This window comes from Sminthopsis crassicaudata, chromosome 4 (assembly GCF_048593235.1).
Source record: "Sminthopsis crassicaudata isolate SCR6 chromosome 4, ASM4859323v1, whole genome shotgun sequence".
Classification (NCBI taxonomy): domain Eukaryota; kingdom Metazoa; phylum Chordata; class Mammalia; order Dasyuromorphia; family Dasyuridae; genus Sminthopsis; species Sminthopsis crassicaudata.
In genome coordinates, this window is record NC_133620.1 from 431,906,489 (window position 1) to 431,933,486 (window position 26,998).

At 36.8% G+C, this 26,998-nt stretch overlaps 1 long non-coding RNA gene across 2 annotated transcripts; it reads left to right on the forward strand.

The window, feature by feature from the left end:
- Positions 1 to 2,868: 2,868 nt before the first annotated feature.
- On the forward strand, positions 2,869 to 15,753 carry LOC141541421 (uncharacterized). 2 transcript variants are annotated; one of them, XR_012481791.1, is made up of 3 exons: positions 2,869 to 3,097; positions 12,627 to 12,740; positions 15,139 to 15,753. It is a non-coding gene; the product is annotated as an uncharacterized LOC141541421 (long non-coding RNA). The 2 variants fall into 2 exon arrangements; XR_012481790.1 differs by lacking the exon at positions 2,869 to 3,097 and adding an exon at positions 8,604 to 8,702.
- Positions 15,754 to 26,998: the final 11,245 nt, after the last annotated feature.

The following is a 26,998-nucleotide window of genomic DNA, read 5'->3' on the forward strand; positions in this document are numbered from 1 at the left end:
TTAAAAAATATTTTTAATACACATTGCTTTATGACTCATAGTGGGAGAGAAAAATCAGAGCAAAAGGGAAAAATCATGGGAAAGATAAAAAACAGAAAAAAAGAAGTAAACATAACACGTGTTGGTTTACATTGTCTCCTTAGTTCTTTATCTAGATGCAGATGGTGTCTTCTGTCCAAAGTCTATTGGGATTGCTTTGACTCACTGAGGCACTGAAAAGAACCAAGCTTTTCATAGTTGATCATCACACATTCTTGCTGTTGCTGTGTCCATTGTATTCCCGGTTCTGCTTGTTTCACTCAGCATCAGTTCATGTAAGTCTTTCAAGGTCTTTCTAAAATCAGCTTGTTCATCATTTTTTATAGAATAATAATATTCCATTATCTTCATTTACCACAACTTGTTCAGCCATTCCCTGATTGATTCTACATTTTTGCACATGTGGGTTCTTTTCCCTTTATTATTTTTTTTTTAATTTATTTCTTTGAGATACAGACCCAAAAGAAACAACGCTAGATCAAAGGATATGTACAATTTTATAATCCTCTGGGCATAGTTCCAAATTGTTCTCCAGAATGGTTGGATCATTTCACAACTCCACCATCAATGTATTAATGTCCGAGGCCTAAAAATGATAAATTATCTATAAGAAATGACCAGCAGGATGAATACAGAGAGGCTTGGAGAGACTTACATGAACTGATGCTGAGTGAAATGAATAGAACCAGGAGATCATTATACACTTCAACAATGATACTGTATGAGGATGTATTTTGATGGAAGTGGATATCTTCAACATAGAGAAGAGCTAATTTAATTCCAATTGATGGACAGAATTAGCTACACCCAGAGAAGGAACACTGGGAAATGAGTGTAAACTGTCTGCATTTTTGGTTTTTTTCCCAGGTTATTTTTGCCTTCTGAATCCAATAATAACAACAGAAATTCGGTTCTGCACAAATATATTGTACCTAGGATATACTATAACACATTTAACATGTATGGGAATGCCTGCCATCTAGGGGAGGGGGTGGAGGGAAGGAGGGGAAAATTTGGAACAGAACTGAGTGCAAGGGATAATGTTGTAAAAAATTACTGCATATGTACTGTCAAAAAAAAGTTATAATTATAAAATCAATAAAAAATAAAATAAAATAAAAATGATAAATTATAAAGGATCTGCCCATCTATTTGAGTGTAGAGAGTTTCCTAGCCAGAGAATTCCCTGGATTAAATCACATTCACCAGATTTGGAACTGACCTTTTAAAAACAAACCCCCCCCCCTCCCTCCACAAACAAGCATAAAGAATGTTCTTAGAAGTGACTTTCATGAAGAGCTTAGTTTTCTTCCTCAAAAAGCTTCTCCAAAAAGCATTTATTAATCTTTATTATGGACCAGGCATTATGCTCATGAAACTTGCTTTTATAAGGGGAAACAAACTATATATCCAAAAAATAAATACAAACTTTAATTTTTAGTGAGGGTAAGGGAGAATTGGTAGGGTCACTAACAACTGGGAGGTATTTCAGAAGGCCTAATATTGATGATGGGAGTTGAATTAAGCCTTAAAAGAAGCTAGGGATTCATAGAAAGGAAATGAGCCTTTATAAGGGCTCTGTGCTAAGTGCTTCACAAATATTCTCCAATTTGATCCCCATAACAAGATACTATTCCCTTTGTTCAGATTAAATGACTTGACCAGAGTCTCACAGTTACAATCTATCTGAAGCCAGGTCTTCCCTACTCTTGTCTCTGTGCCATCTACTGCCTCCAATTCTAAGATAAGGAAGTTAAGGAGTAAGTACATTGCAAGAATGGGGAATGGCTTGTGCATAGATAGGTAGATAGATAGAAGATAAACATGTTGGTAAATAGATGGATGGATAGTAGGTAGATAGATAATTTATTAAGAGTTAGGTATTGTTAAGGATTTGGGTATATAAAGAGATCGTAAAGGAGGGAAAGGGACCCACATGAGCAAAAAATGTTTGTGGCAGCCCTTTTTGTAGTGCCTAGAAACTGGAAAGTGAATGGATGCCCATCAATTGGAGAATGGCTGAATAAATTGTGATATATGAATGTTATGGAATATTATTCTTCTGTAAGAGATGACCAGCAGGATGATTTTAGAAAGGCCTGGAGAGACCTGACATGAACTGATGCTGAGTGAAGTGAGCAGAACATGGCAACAACAAGATTATTCAATTCTGATGGACATGGCTCTTTCCAATAAAGAGATGATTCAGGCCATTTGGAATGATCTTGTGTTGATGAGAGCCCAGAGAGAGAACTGTGGGAATTGAGTGTGAATCACAACATAGCATTTTCATTCTTTCTGTTGTTGTTTGCTTGCATTTTTCTTTCTCAGTTGTTTGTTTTTGTTTTTGTTTTTCTTTTTGATCTGATTTTTCTTGTACAGCAAGATAATTATATAAATATGTATCCATATATTGGATTTAACATATATTTTAACATATTTAATATGTATTGGATTACCTGCTATCTAGGGGAGCAGGTGAGGGGAATGAGGGGAACATTTGGAACACAAGGTTTTTTAAGAGTCAATGTTGAAAAATTACCCATGCATATGTTTAGTAAATAAAATGCTTTAATTTAAAAATTTCAAACCAAAAAATTAAAAATTAAAAAAAGAATTGGGTATAAATATAAGAAATATGAATGGTCCCTGACCTCAGGAAACTTGCATTATAAAACAAGAAGACTAGAATTTGGAGGAAAGTTGTGATGAGGAAGGAGAGAAGATGATGTCATGTGGAACAGGTTAGAAATGATGTGTAACATTTAACATGTATGGCATTGCCTGTTGTAAGGGCCCTTTAAATGGGAGGACACAGTGCATCGGGAGATTGAGGCCCAGAAGTAATTTCTGTGGATATTAGGACTGCCCTTGGGCGGGATCCTGGCCATATTGAGATAGTTTTGTAATGGGTGACTCTCTCGCTGATTGGCTGTGTGTGTGACCTCACAGGCCCTATGTAAGCCCACTGCAGGCAGCAACCGCCCTCTTTAACCTCGTGCTGTTCACCCTGGCTCCCCAGCCTGGGTGGCCAAGCCAAGATGGGTAGCCGAAAGAGGTAAGGATTTTGGTGGTGAACACGTGGGTCTTCTGACCAGGTGTTCACTCGGGAACCAACAAGTCAGGGCATCAGTTAAGGCATTATGTGAGTAGGTATAATAAAGGCTTTTAAGATTACAAGTGGTTGTTCTTGAGTGCGCTACCGGTTATTAAGCTATAGATTCAAGAGATTGTGGCCAGAGACCTTAGAAGGCCTCAGAGGAGGCGAGCCGGGTAGAGCTCACACTGCAAAGGACAGTGGTCAAAGGTACTCTGGTGGGTCTAGGACAGACTAGTAATTGTAACTGCCAGGAGAGCACATTACAGCCTGTCATCTAGGGGAGGGGGTAGAGGGAGGGAGGGGAAAATTCGGAAAAGAAGTGAGTACAATGAATAATATTGTAAAAAAAATTACCCATGCATATGTACTGTCAAAAATTATAATTATAAAATTTTTTAAAAAAAGAAAAAAAGAAATGATGTAGAGGTTTAAGACCTTGTCCAGATTTAAAAAAAAAAAAATCACTTATCAGAGCTGAGGGATTCGGAGGTGAAATCCAGGTTATCCTGGAGGAGGTAGGGGGTGGTCCATGCAGAGATGGCACATGGAATGGAGCTGGTTAAGAAATCTAGTGGGAGGAAGCATGAAGGCAGGAGTTGAGATATCTCATATAGATATAGCCAAGGACTGGGAAGCATTCAGAAGATTGCTGCTACTAGCATTCTTCATGTAGAAGAGCTTGGGTAGCCTGTTTCCAGGAAAGAACTGATGACATCTAATGGAAGTATTCCAGAGGGCATGTGTAGACATTCTGTTAGCTGACCACTCTTGACTGGTTGAGGGTTTTGTGAGGTTGAGCTCAGTAAATATTGCAAAGGTTTTTGTTGACTACAACCTTTTTCTAATGGTTTGCCCTTTTTTCTTCAGCTAGCTTCTAAGTTGAAAACATCAGATGAGAGACAGTGGTTTTAGGGAGAGATCTCAGGTCTTTTCATCTGACGCTGACATGTGGAGTGACTTTTGGGACTCAATCCAAGTAAACTGAGCTAAGGATTCATCAGGAAATCATGTCAATATGGGACCAATGCTATGTCATAGCTGTGCTAGTCTACCCAGGGATCAAGGTTATGTAATATGTGCTCCTAAGATCCTCCTAAGGGGGGTTGGTAGGGAATGTTTGCATTTCTATTTTTGTTATACCTTCAAAGTAAATATCACATTATAAAAGCTAATTGATGTTAATTGACTAAATGGTCTTAGGGTAGCAAGTTGTTATGGCTAACAGAGAAAAGAACACACTGGGAATGGGATTCTGTGCGAACAGTATTAGATGAGAGACCCAATCCTTTAGGGGTTGCCCTAGGACCCCAAATTGTGAGATATAGCCAGGCTGATTTGGGATAGTAGACCCAGGGTATCTTTGCTACATACAGAGCAAGCAGATGAATTTGGCTTGAAAATGCAGAACATAAGGGTGAATTATCTAAAATAAGTCTGGGAGTGCAGGTTAGAACCTGATGGCAAAGGGCTTTGAGCATCAATGTGTCTATTTTACCATGGAAGTGATAGTGAACTAGGGAAGCTTTTTGGCCAGAGATTCCTCTGGCTCCACTCTTCAAGGCTTAGCCCATGTCCCACCCTTACAAAAAAATCTTCCCCTTGATCATTTGGGCCCTTCTCAAATTATCTGATGAGGGTATTGTGGTGGACTTGACGAGCACTTCCCAGGACTCTTGTCCACCTTTGATATTAACCTTTCCACTCAGGTCTCACCTGTGGCTCCAAGAAGCTGTAGCATGTGCAGCAGCAGCCATATCCATTTGGCAGATGGGCTAAACTAGGTTGATGGTAACTGACAGGCTTCAAACCCATCGGGTGAGTTAGGGGAGTGTCAACCCTGAGCATGTGAAGACTCCCTTTGGTGGAATGGGCAGATGAGAACAGTTTGTTCCAAAGGCCATGAAGTGGCTGAAGCAGGCGCTCTGGAGAGCTTAGAGTGCTGGCAGACAGAGACTCCAAGGTCATCCACTGCAAACTGGGCTTTCAAGAGTCATCTTGACTCATCTTGGACTTCAGTTATCAAGAAGAGAACAAACTGATGACTTCATTCTGCTTCACTTAAATACAATTCATCCACAAGTCAAAACTACCTGTGATGTCACCGATCCTCTTCAAAAAAGGAACAAGGGAGAAAAAACATGATAAATTATCCATCAGAATTGATCGTCATATAATCTTGCTGTTGCCATGTATAATAATCTCCTGGTTCTGCTCATTTTTGAATTGAATTTAAATCATAGACTGAGTCATAGTCACAGAATCTTGGATATAGTTGGGTCCTTAGAGATCATTTAGTCCAATCTGTGCCTGAATCAGAATGGTAATATAGAGGAGATATTAGATATGATTTAGTTCAACCTTTACATCTTACGGTTGGAGAAACTGAGGCACAGAAAAAACAATTTGCTCAAGATTGCAGAGGTAGCATGAGGAGAGCCAAGATGTGAATCCAGATCATCTGACTTCAAACACAACACTCATTTCACTGAAAAGTGATCCTAATGAATGTATAGTCAGTCATCTAGTCTCTATTTGAAAACCTTCAATGATGGGAAACCTGTTTGGAAATGGGAAATGGGAAACCTTCAATGATGGGAAATTGTTGTGTTCCAAAAACTCATTTTTTAAGTCTGTTACTTGGAACTTGATGCCAGCAACATCCTCTCTTCCTCCCCAAAAGCCCATTCTTCCTTCCCTCCCTAGAGAATTAGTTCCATTTAAAGTAGCTTTAAGGAAAAACAACGATATTATATGTGTATTAATAAGTCCCTCACTAGGATATTCACTTCATGTATCCTGACTTGAATAGTTCCTGACATCACATTTCTTCCTCAAACTCTCCTTAAAAATTGGCAACTCAACAAATATTTATTCAGAGCTAAGCACTAGGGATATAAAGACAAAATGAAAACCAGTTTCTGCCTCAAGGAACATATATTCTACTGGAGAGACAGAACATGCAAACAAATAAATACATGATAATTTGAGGAGGAAAAAAAGCAAGCACTAATAAATAAAGAGTTTGGGAAAGGTTTCCAGGAGGAGGTGACATACCAGCTGTGGCTTGAAAAAAGCTAGACTTTCTAAAATCAATTCAACATTTCCTAAGTGCCTACTGTGTACCACACTCTGTGCTAAGTACCCATTTAGACTGAGCTTCTTGAAGGCAGGGACATCTAAGTGGGTAAGGAGCCTGAAAAGGATATTAGAAGATGGAATGGCAAGTTCCGGAAACATCAGAATAGATGGGTGTGGCTGGAATGGAGAATATGTGAAGGGGAATAATGTACAATGAAGTTGGAAAGATAAATACCAAGTAAAGCAGTCTGATTTATCCTTTCCAGTTCTAGAACACTACTAAAATCAATACTGCTATTGTTCCTGGAGAGGGTGTGTTGATCTATTCCCCTGAGGCTACAATAACAATCCCTGTAACTTTTTTTGTTGAGAAAGCAAATAGGTTTTACTTTTTTTTTTTTTCCATTTAAATAAGAAGAATTTTTTTCATTTAGAAAGAACTAATACAATCACATATTTGAAAGGAAAAATAATCAGTACAAAAATGGAGGGGAAGGACAAGAGAATCCCACTACTGACCTGGTGATTTCATGATTCTAGTTTTCCAACCACGTTGAAATCATTTTCAAAGAAAATGACATAAGCAGGTTCCATATTATAGTTTTATTAATCATGTCTTTTCAAATACCTATTGTATACAAAAAGACAAAGAGAGGACCTCCCTCCCACCCCCACCTTGAAGCATGAAGTCAAGAAATATAATATCCCCAATATAAACAATGGAGCCTAAATGAGTTTCTACTAACAAGTGCCTCCACATGCTAATATGACCATAAGCCATTACAACCCTTTTCAGAGCCATCATACTAAGGTGCATCTTATGACTTTTTTTTTTTTTTTCTGCAGCAATTGGAGTTAAGTGACTTGCTCAGGATCACACAGCCAGGACGTGTTAAGTGTCTGAGGTTAGATTTGAACTCAGATCCTCCTGACTTCAGTGCTAGAGCTCTATCCACTACATTCTAGCTGCTCCCATTTCTGTGACTTTTTAAAGGAAAATATGTCTCCTTGGTCATCTTTCCTTTTTATGTTATCTTCTCCATTAGAACATTTGCTTTTGTCTTCTCAGTGTTTAATACTATACAATACATTGAGCACTACAAGTGCTTAATAAATGGTTTTTCATCCATCCATCCATCCATCCATCCATCCATCCATCCATCCATCCATAAGAGAGCCAATGGAGAGCTACTGAAGCTTTTTTGAGCAGGAGAATGATATGATTGCATTTTAATATATTTGGGCAGGGGAGAAAATGGGTAAGATTTCACTACTGGGTTTCTTTAGGGGTGGAGAGTCCATCTGAGCTGAACAGAATGCTCAAGATTTGAGTTTAAAAGGTACCAACTTAAAATAGGCTCCTTGCATGCAGACACCCAAGTCCCAGACAGCCTTTGTTCCTATGTTGATTAAACAGCAGCAGTTTACCATTGACTATGGGGAAGCTGGTAGGATGCAGTCTCAGCTCTTGCATGTTCAGAACAGTGACAGACTAAGCAGGGCCATGTTATGGCTGATATACAATACTGCAGAGACACATTGGGAATCCACTCCTCCCAGGTGAGAATGGGTTGCTCTTCACAGATTTGCTACAGCAGGGAGCTGTTGGAACCCGTACCCTTTACAAACGTTTATCAGCTTCAGTCCATTCAGGAGATTTTTGTCTCTTGCCAGCTCTGTCTTTTCATTGGAAACACAAGGCTTTTAGCCCAAAGAACAGCAGTCTCTCCACTGGTGCCAAAACTAGTCGTCTGAATCAAGTAGAATCAGGTTTGTTAGGGGAATGAAGAGGAAGCTAATTTACAGACCAACGCCACTGGATAATGAGTGGGCGTGCAATGGTGCTGTGAGCACATACCATCCCCTCAGCCCCCCCAGTGACTGATGCTGAGCCTGTAAAGAGAATGGAGGCAATGCTGTGATTACCCCATTCTGAGCAGTCCATCCACATTCATAATTTATTAGGAGCTGTCAGCACACACTGAGCTCTGCAATGGGTAGGAGGTATGTAAACAAGGAATGATTTCAGGCCCCTGGGAGAATACAAGTTCAGGACACAAGGAAGAGGGAGACAGTGCAAAACTGACCTAGATAACATGAGTGAAGAGAGTACCGACATAGGTGGAAACAATCTCCTTTTGCATTTAACTTGGGGATGGGTGGAAGAGGGAAAAGGACACCATGGATATTTAAGAATAAAAAGTTCTGGATTAAAGATGTGATTTCTGAGCCCCGAGTACTTTTGTAATAGTCTTGTTATGAGACAAATCTACTAGCAAAAACCAGTGGGATTCTAACCCATCCAATAATTGGCATAAGAATAATCTCTTTTTGGGGCAAAACTTTTCTAGGTCTTCAACAATCTGGCCCAAATATATTTTCCCCCAAATCACAGAATCCTACAATTTCTGAGCTCACCAAACTACTGATGAAACTTGACAACATTCTGATAAACCGTCATCCAGCTTTTGATTGAGCATCCCAGGTAGGAGGGAGCCCACTATCACCTAAGGCAGAATGTGTCTCTTCTGGATGGCTTTAATTGTTAGGAAGCTTTTCTTTATGTTGGCTTAAATCTGCCTCTTTGCAATTTCTACCAAGAATCCTCATCTTCACATGGGTCCCTTTTCAACCTACAACTCCTGCTGCTGCTGCTGTTCCTCCCTACTCCAAACTAGATCAGTCCAGCTGAGAGGAGCTATATAAGCCAAGTGGCTTTGCACCCTTTGGAAACTTTCATCCTCATTTTCATCTTGGACATATCCTTTCCTGGCACTGAGCACAAACCCTTACCCTACACCTTACCCTCATCCCTTTGCACTTCAAGAATTGTCATCAAATCACCACTTCTATTGCCTCTAGTAGAGCTCATCAGTAGACTGCCCTATTTTCCCACTTGCTATCTTTGTAATTTTCCAGATCTGTATTCTTTCTTCTGGCTATCACTTTCCTCCTTGAAGGTAGGGACCATATTACTTTAGTATCTGTATCTCCAATGTTTGGTACAGTGCTTGAGCAATAGCAAATTGTCACTTTGTCACTAATTCAGTCCTTTTACTCTTCAAATTTTCAAAAGTAGCATTATTTTACCCTGTCTTTTCTTCAAGATGTCACCTGAAGCACAGATTTCCTCTTCTGTCCCTCCTCCTCTCCCACCCCAAAGTGGTACCAATTTTAAGCTCAAGTGGACACAAATTAATCCTAAATCTGGGTCTGATCCCAAAGACTGGGGGAGGGGGGAGATCAGGCTTTTCTCAATCTCTCTTCTGTCACAGTGTCCCTCATCCTAAGACTCTAAGGAAACTCTCTTAAAGAAGGCTTAGGTATAAGCTATAGAATAACTATTAATATCCTTCACTAAAAAGAAATTAATGTATTTCTTAAGTCCATAATATATGAGAATTCATACTAGGAATTTTTAGCCTGAGTAAGAAAAGATTCAAAGGGAACATGGTAGTTCTCTTTAAGTATTTGAAAGGCTTCTAAAAGGAAAATGGATTCGGTTTGTTTGGTTTGGTCTCAGAGGTCAGAATCAGGAGTAATGGGTAGAGGTGACAAAAAGACAATGTCAGGAAAATTTTCCTAACATTTAGAACTATCTGAAGGTGGAATGGGTTCCACAGAAAGTAATGGGTTCCCCCTTCTTAGAGAGTTTCTAGATATTGGATGATCACTTGTTTCTTGTGTTATAGTGAGGGTTCCTTTTGTGTTTGAAGTGAACTAGATGATCACCATTGTGGCCAGAATTCAGGGGAGAAGGGCAAGAAATCCTCTCCTCTCCACCTCTGGAAATCCACAGGTGACTTGGCTTTGACTTTGTCCCAACAAAGCTGCAGCTTCGAAAGAGACCAGATGTCATCTCTCTCCACTTTTTTATTCCCCATGAACTGGGTGACTCTTTCCAACTCAGTCATTTGTCCCCATTGACCCACATGTAAGTCATGGGAAACACACAGGAACAAAACAGGAGATTACTCATGCCCTTCTTTTATCCAGAGAGGGATCATGCCATGTGGACCACCAAAAAGAACTAGCCTGTGTGCTTAGCCTCATCCCTCCATTCTCATTACATTTAACTTAAACATCACTAGATCCTTCACCTGAGTCCTACACAATAGTAATAATAGCTAACTTTTCTATAGTTGCTTAAAGTTTTATAAGACACTTTATACACATCCCATTGGAGCCTTAGAACAATTCTTTTTTTTTTCTTGGTCTGATAACTTTATTTTTTTTCTTTTAAATAGGATTTCATTTTTGCCAATTACATGTAAAAATTTTTAACTTTTAATTTTATTATATTATATAATATATAATAATTATGTTATAATTATTATAGCATGCAAACATTTTCAATAGTATTTTATTTTTGTAAATATATGCAAAAATAGTTTTCAACATTTATTTTTGTAAGACTTTGTTCTCCAAGTTTTTTCTCTCTTCCTCCTTTACCTCTTCCCCACCAAGATAATAAGCAATCTGATATAGGCTAAATATATATAATTCTTTTAAACATATTTCCATATTTGTCATTAACATTCTGAGTTCTTATGCTTAAAAAGTTATCAAATTGTGTATACCCTTTGACCCAGCAGTGCTACTACTGGGCTTATATTCCAAAGAGATATTAAAGGAGGGAAAGGGACCCACATGTGCCAAAATGTTTGTGGCAGCCCTCTTTGTAGAGACAAGGAACTGGAAACTGAGTGGATGTCCTTTACTTGGAGAATGGCTGAACATATGAATATTATGGAATATTATTGTTCTGTAAGAAATGACCAGCAAGATGATTTCAGAAAGGCCTGGAGAGACTTACATGAACTGATGCTGAGTGAAATGAGCAGGACCAGGAAATCATTATACACCCAAGATTATATAATGATCAATTCTGATAGAAGTGGCTCTCTTCAACAATGAGATGATTCAAACCAGTTCCAATTGTTCAGTAATGAAGAGAATCAGCTATACCTAGAGAGAGAACTATGGGAACTGAGTGTGGAACACAACATTGCATTCTCACTCCCTCTATTGTTGTTTGCTTGCATTTTTGTTTTCCTTCTCAGGTTTCTTTTTTTTTTTTTTTTCTTTCTTTCTAGATTTGATTTTTCTTTTGCAGCAAGATAACTATATAAATATGTACACATATATTGAACATATCTTTTAACATATTTTACATGTATTAGACTACCTGACATCTAAGGGAAGGGATAGGGGGAAGAGGGGAAATTTTGGAATAGAAGGTTTTGAAAGAGTCAATGTTGAAAAATTACCCATGCATGTATTTTGTAAATAAAAAGTAAAAAGAAAAAAAAAACATTCTGAGTTCCAAATTTTCTCCCTCCCTCCCCCCTTCCTAAGATGGTAAACAATTTGATAAAGATGATATATATGCAATCACGTAAAATATATTTCCATATTATTCATATTGTAAAAGAAGAATAAGATAAAACAATCATGAAAAAAATAAAGTGAAAATAGTAGACTTCAATTCTATCATTTCTTTCTGTGGAAGTGTTTAGCATTTTCCAACGTGAGTCTTTTGGAATTATCTTGACTCATTGTATTGCTGAGAAGAGCTAAGTTAATCATAGTTGATTTTTATACAATGTTGCTGTTGCAGCGTGCAATGTTCTGCTGGTTCTACTCACTTCACTTTGCATCAGTGCACTTAAGTCTTTGCAGATTTTTCTGATATCATCCTGCTTGCCATTTCTTATAGCACAATAATGAATGTCCCATGACAATCATATAGCACAAATTTGTTCAGACACTCCAGCTGATGTATATCTCCTCAATTTCCAATTCTTTGCCACCACAAAAAGGACTATTGTAAATGTTCTTGTATATGTAAGCCCTTTTCCCTTTAATGACTGATCTCTTTGGGATACAGACCTAAAAGTGATATTGCCTCAGGGCAATTCTATGAGATAGAGTCTACTAATAGCTCCATTTTACAAATGAGAAAATGAGATTCAGAGGTCAAATTTCTGCTTTATTATCATATTATCAGAACCAGGATTCAAATCTAAGTCTTCCTAACTTTATAATAACACAAGTTTGCATTTATATGGCACTGCTGAGTAAAGTGAGCAGAACCAAGAGAACATTGTATACAACAACTTGTACATAACAACAAGATTATATGATGATCAACTGTGATGGATTTGGCTCTTCTCAGCAATGCAGTTATTCAAGACAATTCTAATAGTTTGGAGATGGAAACTGACATCTGCATCCAGAGAGAAAACTATGGACACTGAATATGGATCAAAGAATAATATTTTCCTTTCTTGGGGGGGGGGGAATTGTTTGCTTGTTGGTTTGGTTTTTTTTTTTTTTTTCCTTTTCTCATGTTTTTTTTCCTTTTGATCTGATTTTTTTTTTTTTTTTTTTTTTTTTTTTTGTGCAGCATGACAAATCTGGAAATATATTTAGAAGAATTGCATATATTTAACCTATATTGGATTACTTGCTAACTTGAGAAGAGAAGGAAGAAAAATTTGGAACACAAAGTTTTGCAAAGGTGAATGCTGAAAACTAACTATCTTTGCATTTATTTGGAAACATAAAATACTATTAAAATAAAACAAATATTATCTCACTTGATCTTCATGACAACTCTGAGAGGTAGATATTGTTTTCATTCTTATTTTTAAAATGGGAGAACTAAGAAAGGTAAGTAATTTGCCCAGGATTCTGAAGGTAAGAATCATCTGAGATAAGTGTTATTTCTATCCCCATTTTAAATAAATTTTTTTTTTTTTTTTTTGCTGAGGTCATTGGGGTTAAGTGACTTGCCCAGGGTCACACAGCTAGGTAGTGTTAAGTGTCTGAAGCCACATTTGAACTCAGGTCCTCCCTGACTTCAGGGCTGGTGCTCTCTCCATAGCTGTCCCTACATTTTAAAGATGGAAGAACTAAGAAAGGTTAAGTAATTTTCCCAGGATTCTGCAGGTAAGAAGCATCTAAGGTAGTTCTTGAACTCAGGTCTTCCCTGATTTCAGAACTCTCCCTACTGTGCCATGTAGCAGCCTCAAGTTATATATCTGTACAGCCTATTATCCATTATGGTATGTTGCCTTTTAATTGCCTTTTATCCTCTTAGGTACCATCTTCTGGAAGGTCTACAATTTATCAATATTATCCTAAAATGTGATACTGAGAACTCAGAATTACACTCCAGATATAGTCTAATCATTAAACAAAGTGTAGTAGCATTAACTCTTTCCTAGTCCTGGACAGTCTGACTTTTAATTAATGTATGAATTGGTCTTATATGCTTTTTTGACTACCACCCTTTTACCTCATACTGAAATATGCAGTCCACTAAAACCCTGAAATGTTTAAAATAAAATTTCTGTCTAGCCAGTCCATCTCCATTCTGTACAGTCATTTGCTTTTTTGTTTTTGTGGCAAATGGAATTAAGTGACTTGGCTAGGGTCACACAGCTAGCAAGTATTGAGGCAGGATTTGAATTTGGGTTCTCCTGATTCTAGAGTCAGTGCACTATCCATTGACTGCCCTATTTACTTTTTTTTTTTTTTTTTTTTTTTTAAGCACAAATCTTAAACATCACAGTCATCTTTGCTAAAGTTCTTATTAGTTTCAGCTCAGAGTTCTAGCTTGTCAAGACATTTGTCATCTAACGTGTTAACTATCCCTCCTTGCTTTTTAAGACTCTGATAAAATGTTAAGCAGCCCAGGGCCAAGTACACGTCCTGGGGGCACTTTACCAGAGACATTTTTCCAAGCTGACATAAAACCATTTATGACTGTTCTTCAGGTCCGGCCATTCTACCAGTTGTCAATCCAGTGAACCCTGTTATTATCTACTCCCCATCTCTCCATCTTTTCCACAAAGAATAACATGGGTATACTTTGTCAAACATTTTGCTAAAATCTAGGTAAAGTATATTTCTAGCATTCTCCTGGGCTTTCCAGTCTAATACCCTTGTCAAAACAAGAAATGAGGTCAGTCTGGCATGACCTACCCTTAATGAAGCTATATTGGATTTTTGTGAGCATTTTTTTCCTTTTATAAATGTTTCCTAATCATCTCTTAAATAATATGTAAAATTCCATAAGTTCAGGGGGTTCTGGGTACTCTCTCCCATTCATGGACCTTAACTTTGGACTCAAGAATTCAATCCTGGCAAAGCCTTGTTCCACAGTGTTGGAATCAGGACTGTTTTGAACTCTGGCTCATTATATTGCTTACTTTAGAATAGAACTTAGGGCTACAAAGCTTAGTTTTTCCTCAAAAAGGATTAAGAGAATCCTTTCTAGAAATATACTCAAAGTACAAAGTAAATCAGCTATAGAACAGCTATTTATTTCCTTAGGCACACCAGATATGCTCAAAATATAAAACACTAATAAATATTCCTGGAAAATATTTAAAGCATGGTATAGTAACCCATTATTCCTATTATACTCTCCCAGGATTGATATTTATAGCAATAAACATGAATTACTTTGTAGTACTTTTGAACAAACATTTTACCCATATATTGGCTCTGTATTGCTCAGACAACTCAATCAAGTTCCATCTTTTGGTAAGACAAGCCATATCTTGCTCTCATCTTCCTATTGATGGTCATTTTCTTTTCTGAAAAACATTGTAGGGATCACAGGGAGCACCCACCATGGGACAGCCAGCATTAACTGAGGAACCCTAATCACTAAAACTAAAAGTGGTTCAGTAAATAGAATGCTGAATCCTGAGTCAGGAAGACCTGAATTCAAATCTAACCTTCAATACTTTCTAGGTATTTGACCCTGGGCAGGTCATTATCATTCTCAATTAAAAGTGAAGATAATACCTACATCTCAGGTGCTTGAGAGGATCAAATGAGACAATATTTGTAAAGAGCTTTTCAAGTTTTAAAACACTATATAAATGTTATTTCTTGTTAACTAGATTCCCAAAGTCACTACCAGCTTTATGAGAAGTCATGATTGCTTTATGAGAGCTCCTTTGTGCTCAAGGAAAGATAAACAAAATGGATGAGAATGCTGAAAGTTAGTTGCAGACTCAATGGCACATACTCTTACTGACATGTGTGAGCAGTCACCATAACTGAAGAGAAAGAGGAAGAAGAAATCCTCTCCTCATTGTCACATCACAGGTGGTCAAAAGGAGACCTGTTGGCGTTCCAACCCACATATTCAAAAAATAGGAAGAGGAAGATGAAAGCTAAAGTTATCTCTTCCTTTTAAGTCTAGAGAGGAGGCGATTCTTCTTACTCAATGACTTTTTAATAAAGATGCTCATCACAAGAGCACTATATAAGCTCCATGCAATCAGCCCCCTATGGGACCTTTGGGGGTCCACTACCACTCCATAGGGCAGTTCCAAATTCCAATTCCCCTTGCACCATTGCTACAAAATTTAAAAAATGACTTGACTTTTATGGAAATGTTTTGCATAACTCACAAAAGGTTTCTTCTTAATTGTGGGTGGGGATAAGGGAGATAAACTAGAACTCAAAAATTTTAAAGACAAATGTAAAAAAAAATTGTTTTGAATGTAACTGGGGAAAACATATTACATAAACAAATAAAACAAAATTCAAAGAATTCAAAAAAATTCAAGAATTTTTGCCAAGAATAAAAGATAAACCTACTTGTCTCTAGGTTACCTATTGCTGCTTATTCCACATTCTTATTCTCTAAAACAAGGTGGGGGAGGGGTGGTGGTATTTTCTCTTTTCTAATCATGTTATCTCTCTCCTGTGCCAGAATTTTTAAGAGCTCTTTGATAGTAAACACCTCAGCAACCACAAATGTCAGTTCTTTCAAAGATTATGGGTCAGCTGATCTAGGTAACTCATCAAAAGATATCTAGGTATGAGTTTACTATTTCCTTATTTATCTTGAGTAATAACTCCCTATTAGTCATTTTGGTTTTGTCCTTTTAGTCCAAAGATCATTGTTCTTGGCAAAGAAAACAAGAGCAAAATAAAAACTGAGCAAGGAACTCCGCCTTCTATTTCCTGTTATCATCATCTCTGGCACCTTGAGGAGAAGTCCTCTCCTTTCTTCAATACTCCTTTTTTCCTTAATATACCTTTTAAAATAAATTCTTCTAGCTTCTAGTTGTTCTGAGCTTTAGCATACTGGCCACTCCTCATTGGGCAGTAGCCTTCAAAGTAAGGTCCAAAGAATCCTGGGGGTCTCTGAAGTTCTTTTCAAGGGTCTACAAATTAAAAATCACTTTTATTTATTATATGGGAAATATTTATGAATATCATCCACTTAAATAAAAATTGTTTGGACAGATCCTCAATACTTTTTGTAACTGTTAAGATACTGAGAAAAAAAAGTTTGAGAATCACTGTCATTAAGGACTACATCAGGATTGGTGGTGCAATTGGATAGAATGCTGGACTTGGTATCAGGAAGATTTGAATTCAAAACTAGCCAGAGACGCTTACTATGCAACCTTTGCCCATCTCAGTTTCCACATCTGTAAAATGGGGATAAAAATCCAGGGTTCTTATGAAAATAAAATGATATAACATATTTCAAATGCTTTGCAAATTTTGCATCTGCAACTCTTAGCATAGCATTTGGTATATAGTAGAAACTCAATAAATATTGTATATCTATATATATGTATCTATACACAAACATATAATTATATGATGCTTTTATATTCATCCTTTCATTCCTGTTCTTTCTTCACATATGTCTATTGTACATGCCTGTTAGGGGTAGCTATTTGGTGCAATGGACAGAGCACCAGCCCTGAAGTCAGGAGGACCTGGGTTCAAATCGGATCTCAGACACTTAATACTTCCTGGCTGTGTGACCCTGGGTAAGTCACAACTCCAATTGCCTCAGCCAAAAAAAAAAAAAAAAAAAAAAAAAAAAAAAAAAGTACATGGTTTTTAAAATAAATTGATGAGTTCCATCTTATCTTTCCTAATTTGCCCTTCTCTTCCTCATCAGAATTTCTTTTCTTTATTCCTCATAGATTCATTTACCTTGTAGAATTTTAATCCATCTGGATCCTATCTATCTTTTCTCTTAGCCCCTTCAAATCTCTCCCAAAAGAATGCATTTCTAACTCTGCCTGGTTTCCTCATCCTTTTCTATCATAGATTTTAAAATGCAGTAACTGCTTTAAGCTCCTTTCAAAGGTTACCATCATTTCTAAACCAGCAAATAGTTTCTCCATGTTGCTGAGAATCTGATCAAATAATGGGTTTGCCTCATTTGTTCCTCCATCTTTAGAGGAAAGAAATTACCACTAAGTCAAGTCAAGAAATTATTAGCTATCCGAGTTTAATTGGAGTCTTGGTGGAGGGAGAAGGGAAATTAAGTAAAATGTGCACAGCTGAGAAAAAAAGAAACCCTACAAGAAAGCAAAAAAAAAAAAAAAAAAAAAGCTGAGCAGTTTGGAAAACAATGTGTAGTATTTATTATGTAGGTTTTCTTGAAATGGAAATGTATTGTTTTATATGAGACCTCCCATGTGTAAATGAAAATGTTCCTTTTTTCTCAATTTGAATTTAAGTTTAAAATGAATAAAAATTTTACAAAATAATAAGAGATCTCCAGGCATTATTGCCTTTTTTGCTTTGGTTTGAGAACTAAAACAAAATATAGATGTAGTTGGAAGGAACTCCAAAATCCCATTTAACTCAAATCTATGATTCTATTCTTTATTTTGTCAGTGAAGAAACTGAATTCAGAGTGATTTCAAGAGGGTCACATGCTAGTATTAGAGACATAATTTGAACTCATATCTTCTTGATTCTAAATCCAGCACTCTATCTTCTATATCACACAACCTTTCAGATGTCTGGATGATTGAAATGTCCTATCCTTACTACATCACACTTCAGTACTAAGCCATTGTTCTGCTTTCCCAGATCAATTAATCAATCTATCCATGGATTATTGGATACATTTCAAGAGAACCACTGAAATAGAAAAATGTCTTTATTTCGATATAATTGATTTCCTTTTAAATAAAACACATAATTTATTAAATAAAATATTATTGAATATAAATGTTATTTAATTCAAATATTGAATATTGTTCAATACCACTTTGTGTTATTTAATATATTAAATATCTGGTAGAAACATTAAGTATTACTTAATATAAATGTTAAATAAAGTAAGCTGTTTAATTCTATATACTTTATTTCATGTACATAAAGATATTATCCTGAGAAGGGATACAAATATTTTAGCAGATTTCCAAAGAGGTCTTTGAGACAAAAAAAGCTGGGCACACATTATAAATTAATTAAATAAATAAATAATAATTAAAATAAATAATAAAATTATCTGATGATAATATCATTTCAGTTCTTTTCTGTTTATTTTTACTTATTAGGCTTCTCCTTACTCATCCCCAGATTTCTCACCAGTATACAATATGACCTTTCCCATCCCTCCATTTTTTACTAGCAGTCTTAATAGAAGGATGAAATTACCACTGTCAAATAAAAAAAAAAAAAATTAGTCCTCTAAATCTGCTACACTTTTTATGGGCTGAAACTAAGACTCTCCTGGATCCAAAATCATTGTTACCTTGGGAATAGTGTGGGCAACTGGAAGAATAATGGGTTTGCAGTTAGAGGGCATAGGTTCAAATTCTAACTTTGCTTATCTGAACTTAGTTAAGTCACAATCTCTCTGAACCTCAGTTTCCTCATCTGGAAATACTGGACTAGATTAGATCTAATGTCCCATCTAGTTCTTTATCTACTGAGGTCATTGCAATAGTGCAAATGTGAGGTGATGAGGACCTATGCCAGAATGGTGATAGTATCAGAGAAGAGACACCTCTTCTTACTTCTCACTTCTCTTAGCAACTGATTGGATATGATGGATAAGAGATAATAGAAAGTTAAAAATAATAGCTAGGTTGTGAGCCTGGGAGATTGGGAAGATGAGCTGGGAACAAAGAGAATAAGTTCAGTTTTGAACAAATTGAGTTTAAAACATCTACTGCACATGTAGTTTGAAGTGTCTGAAAGACAGTTGGAAGTGTGAGACTAGAGGTCAGCAGAGAGGTTAAGACACCATAGATAGATTTGAGAATTATCAGCATAGAAGTGATAATCAAATCCATCAGGGCTGCTGAAATCATCAAGGGATGTAAAATAGAGAAAGGAGATAATAAGGGTCAGGATAGGACACTGAAGGATGCCAAAGATTAGAGGTCATTATCTTTATGAAGATTCATCAAAGGAGTCTGAGAAGGAGCAGTCAAATAAGTAGGAAGACAACAGAAGATAGTGTTATCTTGAATATAATAGTATATCAGGGAGAAGAAGATGATAAACAATGTCAAAGAATGCAGAGAGGTTAAAAAAAAAAAAGAATGGAGATTGAGAAAAGGCCATTGAATTTGGCAATTAAGAAATTATTAACTAAAGAGAGAAGTTTTACTAAAATGATGAGATTAGAAACTAGATTGTAGGGGCATCTAGGTGGCACAGTGGATAGAGCACCAGCCTTGAATTCAGGAGGACCCGAGTTCAAATCTGATCTCAGACACTTAACACTTCCTAGCTGTGTGACCCTGGGCAAGTCGCTTAACTCCAGCCTCAAAAAAAAAAAAAAAAAAAAAAAAAAAAAAAGAAAGAAAAGAAAAGAAACTAGATTGTAAGGATTTAAGAAAAAAGGAAAAGGAAAGAAAGTAGAGACACCTATTTTAGGAACTTTTCTGTGTGTGTGTGTGTGTGGAAGTTATGCAGAACATTCCAAATTAGCGATGTTTCAGAAGAAAACAGAGACCCCCAAAATCAAGAATAATAAAAAAAGCAAAAATGTGCTTCAAACTTCATTCAGACTCCATCAATTCTTTCTCTGAAGGAGAATAGCAATTTTTTTTTAAATCAAATCCTTCAGAATTTTCCTATATCTTCGTATTGGTCATTCACAATTGATCATTGAACAATATTGCTGTTACTGTGTACAATGTTCTCTTGGTTGTGCTCTTTTCACTTTGCATTAGTTCATGTAAATCTTCCTAGGCTTTTCTGAAAGCATCCTGCTCATCATTTCATATAGCACAATAGTATTCCATCACAATCATATATCACAATTTGTTCAGGTACTCCCCAGTTGATGGGCATCTTCTTAGTTTCCGGTTATTTGCCAAAAAAAAAAAAAGAGCTCAAAATCTCACAATAATCATAGTAAATTAGTTACTGGGAAGTAAGATACTTTGGCCATATTTGTCTGCAGTAAGTATCTCTCCCCCCTCCCCCCCATCCAGGAACTGTTTTTTCCTATGGTACTTAAGATGCTTCAGACATTGCTTTCTCTCAGATTTCCAGAACTTAATTTGTCTCTGTCCAAGTACTAAGAAGTTGCTGTAGTCTATGTCTCACACAGATGCCCTTTTCAATAAGGAAAATGTGGGAATAAGAAAGGGACTAACTTTACTTCTTCTCTCCCTTCTCCTTCTCCCCTCCTCCCCCTTTGAATATTTGCAGTCTCCATAAATTAGAAATAAGAATTTCAGGCTATGTGCAAACAACACATAACTGATAATATTTCAAATATTTTATATCATATGTTATAGTAATTCAATATAAAACACCAGTTTCTCATTCAAACAACATATATATATATATATATACACAAAATTATGTAGCATACTTAAACAACTAAATATATAACTCACATGCTATGTATGCAAATATAGCAATAATATGCATTATAAAATTATATATAAACAATATGATTATGTAAAAGCATATGTATATATTTCATACAGTGAAAAACATTTCATAATAATGATGAATTGTATAAAACAGAATAAAGTATAGTTGTATATAGGCACTATTATACCCATACCATTAAGGAATGGAATTTAGCAATATAAATAATCATTTCATGGCCAATCATAATGGTGCATTATGAGTAAGTCTACTCATTGACTTAATAGTTATAACACTCTAATCCTGATTTTCTAAATTTCTAGATGGTTATTAGCATCATGTAATGGTAACTGAGCTTGTAAATGGATCGGGTTGTCTATCACTCAATTTCTTACGAGTGCACTCTATTCTCTCCTTACAACTATAGGATTAGGCTATTGCCACCACGTTCAATCCTCTCTCATTAGAACTGGTATTCCTCTATGACAGAGAGTCATGATTGAATGTCCTGATTCTTTGGGGAATAATTGCACCTCATCAATATAATCATAAATTTCTGAGCTATAGCCCTGTCAGTCTTTCTATAATAGGCAGATTCTCTTTTACTCTAAATATGTTTAGGTAACTGTCCATCGTTATTGTCTGATGGCTTTTCAGGAAACCCAATTAACTCCTCAATAGCTGGTAGATGCAAACAGTCTGTTGTATTTTGGGGCCCTGACCATTTTCAAGGGTTATTTTGTAAATTAGTAAGTTTTTCCATTCTTTCTAAAATGTAATAGAGAACAGTTCTAGCAGTTCGATTTTTTTTTTTTTTTTGCAGGCATGCATACTAAGATTCAAATAATGACCCTATCATTTGTCTGAAGATCTGGACACTGAACATTGGATCTATTTTTTTTTAATCTCTACTCTTTTATTACCAAGGTAAGAGTTTCTGTCCCAAATATTTATATGACTACGTTAGAATGGCCTTGCAAAGCCTGCTTAATGTTCAGTGTTGAGCTGTGCATCTTCAAAAACATTTTAGCAGCTTTCCTTCAACAAAATAACAAAGTCTGGGACTTATCCCTTTTTCTTTATTCTCAACTACAAGTTTCCTTTTAGACTTCTTTACATGGTTTGAACTGGAAAAGAAGGGAGAGGTGAGGGGTTGTCATTAGCTCTTCCAAATCTGTAGCCAATAGGGGGACTCTGTCATCCATCTACCTATGTATCTATCGATTATCCCTTTTAATCATGATTTTCCCCACTGCAATTTCATTGTATCATAGGTGAACATAAAAAATTAGATGGGAATTTTGGGGGGAATTTTTGGAAGCTGAAGATAACATGGGAAGACCAGCAGATATCACGGAGCCTCTGACCAAATTTTACAATAAAAGAAAAAAAAATTCAGGCTTCTTTTCTGGTATTAAGAAAGAGCCAAAATTTTTCCTGATCATTGGGGCACCATGTCCCTAACCCTTGTGATATGTAAGGGATAACTGTACCTACCAATATACTCATATACATACAAATATATACATACACATTTTACAGAGCAAATGACTTGTGTTAAAGTTTTAACTCTAGCCCTATGATCATATACAAGTCACTTTACTTTCATTGCCCCAAGCAATTTTCTAAGACCATAAGTTACAGAATAACTGTAGATCTTCATTAGTAGGAGGAATTTCCTCACTTTGGGAATTCCCTTCTCTGATGAAAATACAGATCTAGACAAAAACACAAGCAAGCAAAAAAAACCCCAAACACAAAACCCTGGACAGTTCCATGATTCGCTTCCACAAATGCCATTCAAAAAGCCTACGTTGGGGAATCATTCCCCTGCAATGTCAAAGGCCCCAATGGTCTGAGTGCTAAGCATATGTGTTGTACAAATCGAAGACCACCTGGTCCAGTACCCTCCGTAGAATCTGCATGTAAAACTCCTGCCATTATGATCTCTGTTCAGATACACGTCTAAAAAGTAGCAATCCTTTCTCTTAGCCACCATCCTTAGGTTGTTGTATTTTCAACAAGCCTTTCCTTTTTAAACAACCAAGATGATTCTCAACAAAGGTAATTTTCTGCTCCTCTGGCTCAACTCAATTCATCTTTCTGAATGTAATTAGTATCCCTTTAGTGTTCTTTTATGCCCAACTAATTGCACCTCGGTTCAGGAGTTAAAGCTCCTGCCTATCCATTTAGGCAAATACTGTAATATCTAATTAAAGTCCAGGCGAGGGAAGGATGCCATTGTGGGGACTCTAGGTCTTACTCCTTTCTAAAAATTTTAGCTTTCACAGAGGGGTAGGGAAGAAGGGAAGATGAATCCTAATTTTTATATTTAAACCCTCTCTGGATGAGACACATTTTCTTTAGAATGAGGCCTTAGGGGAATTGGAAGCCCAGACTGTTAACTACTTCTTAGAAATGGACTTTAATCAGAGGACTTAAAATTACATTAAGAGGAACTGAAGAAACTTATGACTCATTTGGAACTAGTCTGGGGGATCCTTAAGTATCAGCAGCACCTTGAAATTTGATTTCCTTTTCTTTTCTTTCTTTTTTTTTTTCCATTTGTAAACCAACACTACTCACTTAGTGAAGTGTCGTAAGCAAAGATGTCTAGACCCACAAACTAACCTGATCCGAGAGGTCTTCTTACATGTCACGGTCTTTTACGAGGCTCAAAATATAATGGGGAGAAATAACCCAACTGCAATGGAACTACAGATTGTGGTTGATGATGATTCTTCTTCCTTGAAGAGGAACAATGACATCAGGAAAGTGAGGTCTTGACTTGCAAGGACCACTGGCAATGGCCCCAAATCCATAGAAATTTAAAGCTCAAGGTCACTATGGAGGGCCAAGTCATTTTGCTTTTCAGGCCCTAACATTTCTATCTGTAAAGTGAACTCCCTTCTAGCTTTAACTCCATCACCCCGGCTTATACAACTAGTGAATTCCCTTATTCTTAGGTGAGAAAAGGGAGATCCAGGAAATGTTAAAGAATTTGCCTAAAGATATGCAGGTAGTTGGGGCAACTAGGTGGCACAATGGATAGAGCACCAGCCCTGATTTCAGGAGGACCCGAGTTCAAATCTGTGTGACCCTGGGCAAGTCACTTAACCCCAGCAAGAGGAGGGGGGAAAGATATGCAGGTAGCAAAACTGGGCTTCAAACTGAGGTCTTCTTGTAACAAATGAAGGCCCAATCCCCTAGATCAGTGGGGCCAAACTCTTAAAAAGGGGGTTTCTAATTCACATAAAGAATCCTTGTGAATTCAGATTGACAGTTTAAAAATGTATTTGTATTCATTTTGTTAAATATTTCCCAGTTACCAAGCTAATGAAATCACAAGTCTAGTAAAGACAACAACAATAAAACCCATCGCCAAAAGCAAAAATGCATTAACATAGGAAACTCACTGTGAAGAAACTTTTCTACCCATTCAGATTGGCACCTTGTTGACTGGTTGGTTAACAGTTTTCCTGAGCTCCTGCCTCTCAGAAAACTTTCCTCATACATTTCTGAATAACCTTCTAGAGATAAGGGAGATTTGGGGGGCAATACTAGGCTTAGGATCCATCAACAATAATTCCAAATTTGAGATTTTGAGGATTCAATTGTCTTGAGACAAAAATGGAGTTTCTGAGTCCCTTGGAGAAAGAAAAAGTCACCGATAAGCCCTTATGGCTAGAGGAACATTAAGGTAGAAAAACAGAAAAATCTATGACATAGGAAAGCAAGAGATCAGCACTTGCCTTCCCCAATCTTCTGCTATGAGATTTTTTACTATGGAAGTTTACATATTTATTTTCAACCTTATTTTTCCAATGACTAAAATTTTTAATTCTCTCCCTTGCTACCTCCACCTCTATTAAAAAAGAAAACCAAAATTATGACAAAAATGGAAATGTTATGAATGTAAATGTAAAAATAGATAAATACTGTAATTGTAAATATTGTGAATGTAAAAAATGTAATAAATATGTGTAATCAAGCAAAACAAATTCCTGCTTGGCCATGCCCAGAAAACTATGTCTTGATTTCAACCTTATTGTCTTTATGTCAGGATATTTCATCGATAGTTCTCTGAAATAGTTGTTGGCAGCTTTCAGAATTGCCCATCTTTTTAATATGTCTGTCATTATATAAGTTGTTCTCCTGGTTCTGTTCACTTTCTTCTCCATCAATTTGTGTGAATTCTTAGATTTCTCTAAAACATCCTCTTCATTATTTCTTTTTAAATGAAGTTTTTGATGTCTTTTTAAAAAATAACACCATAATTTCCTCCTGTATCCCATTCCCCATCCATTCCTACCCCCAAGAATTCTATATAATAAATAGGATTTTTAAAGACAAAAAAGGAAAAAAGGGAGGAAATCTGCATTACTGATCAATTTGGGAAGAGGTTTTTTTCCCCCTTCAGTTCAAATTAAGATGTTTCATTCAATTTTATCATCATTGCTCTTTTTGCTTTCATCTCTTTGGCTGTCCTTTTAAAAGTATAATTATAGTCAACATGGGTTTTACAAAAGTCAGATTTTGGGAAAATGTACAAACTCGTTTCAGACCAATATTATATAATCTCCATTTTACAGATAAGAGCTTAAGTGACTAACCCAACCAAGTTTTCAGACTCTGAGTCTCCCAACAGCAGATTGTCTCTCTGAGAGAGAACACCATGTATTTGCCTTACTCGTGTATCATTAGGATCAAAAGGATTTAGACCTGGAGGGGGAAGTTGCCCAACCCCCTCATTTTACAGATGAGAGAGCAGTTTTTTAATGAGGATAAAATGAGATTATATATTAGGGCTTTAACCACCCGGGGGCTCTTCAGGGCACTGCCCAATTTGAGGAGACCCTGATTCCCAGCTGGAAGTCCCTCTCCCAGTTAATTACATTTTTATATGCCCCATAATGATTTCTGGGTCCCTATTACTAGAAGATTGTTGCATCCATCCCTATGATATATGCATTTTAATAGTCCTAATGCATGTAGTTAGACTTGGAGGAGGAATTAAGGGGAGGGTTGAAGCTGTTCTAGCCTGGAAGGGGGAGGGAGGAGAGAAGAGGATCTTGGAGGCAGCCACAAAGTTGCTCCTCCCCATAGCCAGCTGGGCTCCAGGGAGCACCACTCCCCCTCACACATTCCCAGTTGGTCAGCTCACTCTGGTGAGGTAGAAAAAGAGAGGAAGTGACTCAAAGTGATATATTTGTTTTTCTCCCAATCCCCTCAAAAAAAAATTTTAAATGAAAAGAAGTATTCTGAAAATACAAAATAGACATAGTTAAATACTATGCACTGGCAAGGCAATCATTATTATTAATATGAACCTATCACCAAGTTGGATTACAGTATGTTTGTACAGCCTCTCCTCCTAGGTTCCCAGGAGGAATTGTACTTGAGCAAGCCAAAATGTACTTGCTTTTTCAGGATACATAATGGTAAAGTGGAAAGAACCCTGGATTTGACATCCAAATTTTGGGGGGTTAATCCTACCTGTAAGACTGACTTGCTTTCTGACCTTGATATAAAGATATATATTTATATCTCTATCTATCTATCTATCTATCTATCTATCTATCTATCTATCTAATCACCCTGGATCTCCAGATTTAAAAAAAAAAAAAAGTCAGTGTGTTGGGAATCTAAATTATATCTGATATAGGGAGGGGAATTAGACAGAAGTAAAATTCCTTATTATAAGATGCAGAGATGTATTAAAAAAGAGGTATCCTAAACCTCAGAGATTCAACAATACTTGTCACTGAAAGTAAAGATGGGCATTCTGTATGAACTTGGCAAGTAGACTGCTTTTGACCCAACACGAGGAGAGGAGGAGATCCAGGTCACTTCCCACTCATTACCATCATGCAACCTGCCGCTCTCCAGACACACAACCCAACCTGGAGGGTTGATCTTGGCCAGAGCTCTCACCCAACTGTTATGTCAACTGTAAGCCAAGTTCAGCAAGATTTGGCAGCCCCTGCATGAAACAAGGCTGGGAAACTAATGGAGCAAGTGGGCCTCTTGCCATTCTGGGACTTAACAGAAAAAAGACCACAAAAGTCTGGGAAATCTAAATCCTTGCTGGCTAGCCCTTGTCAACAATTCCTGGTAAAATATTCACCTGTTTGAGCTCAAAGTGTC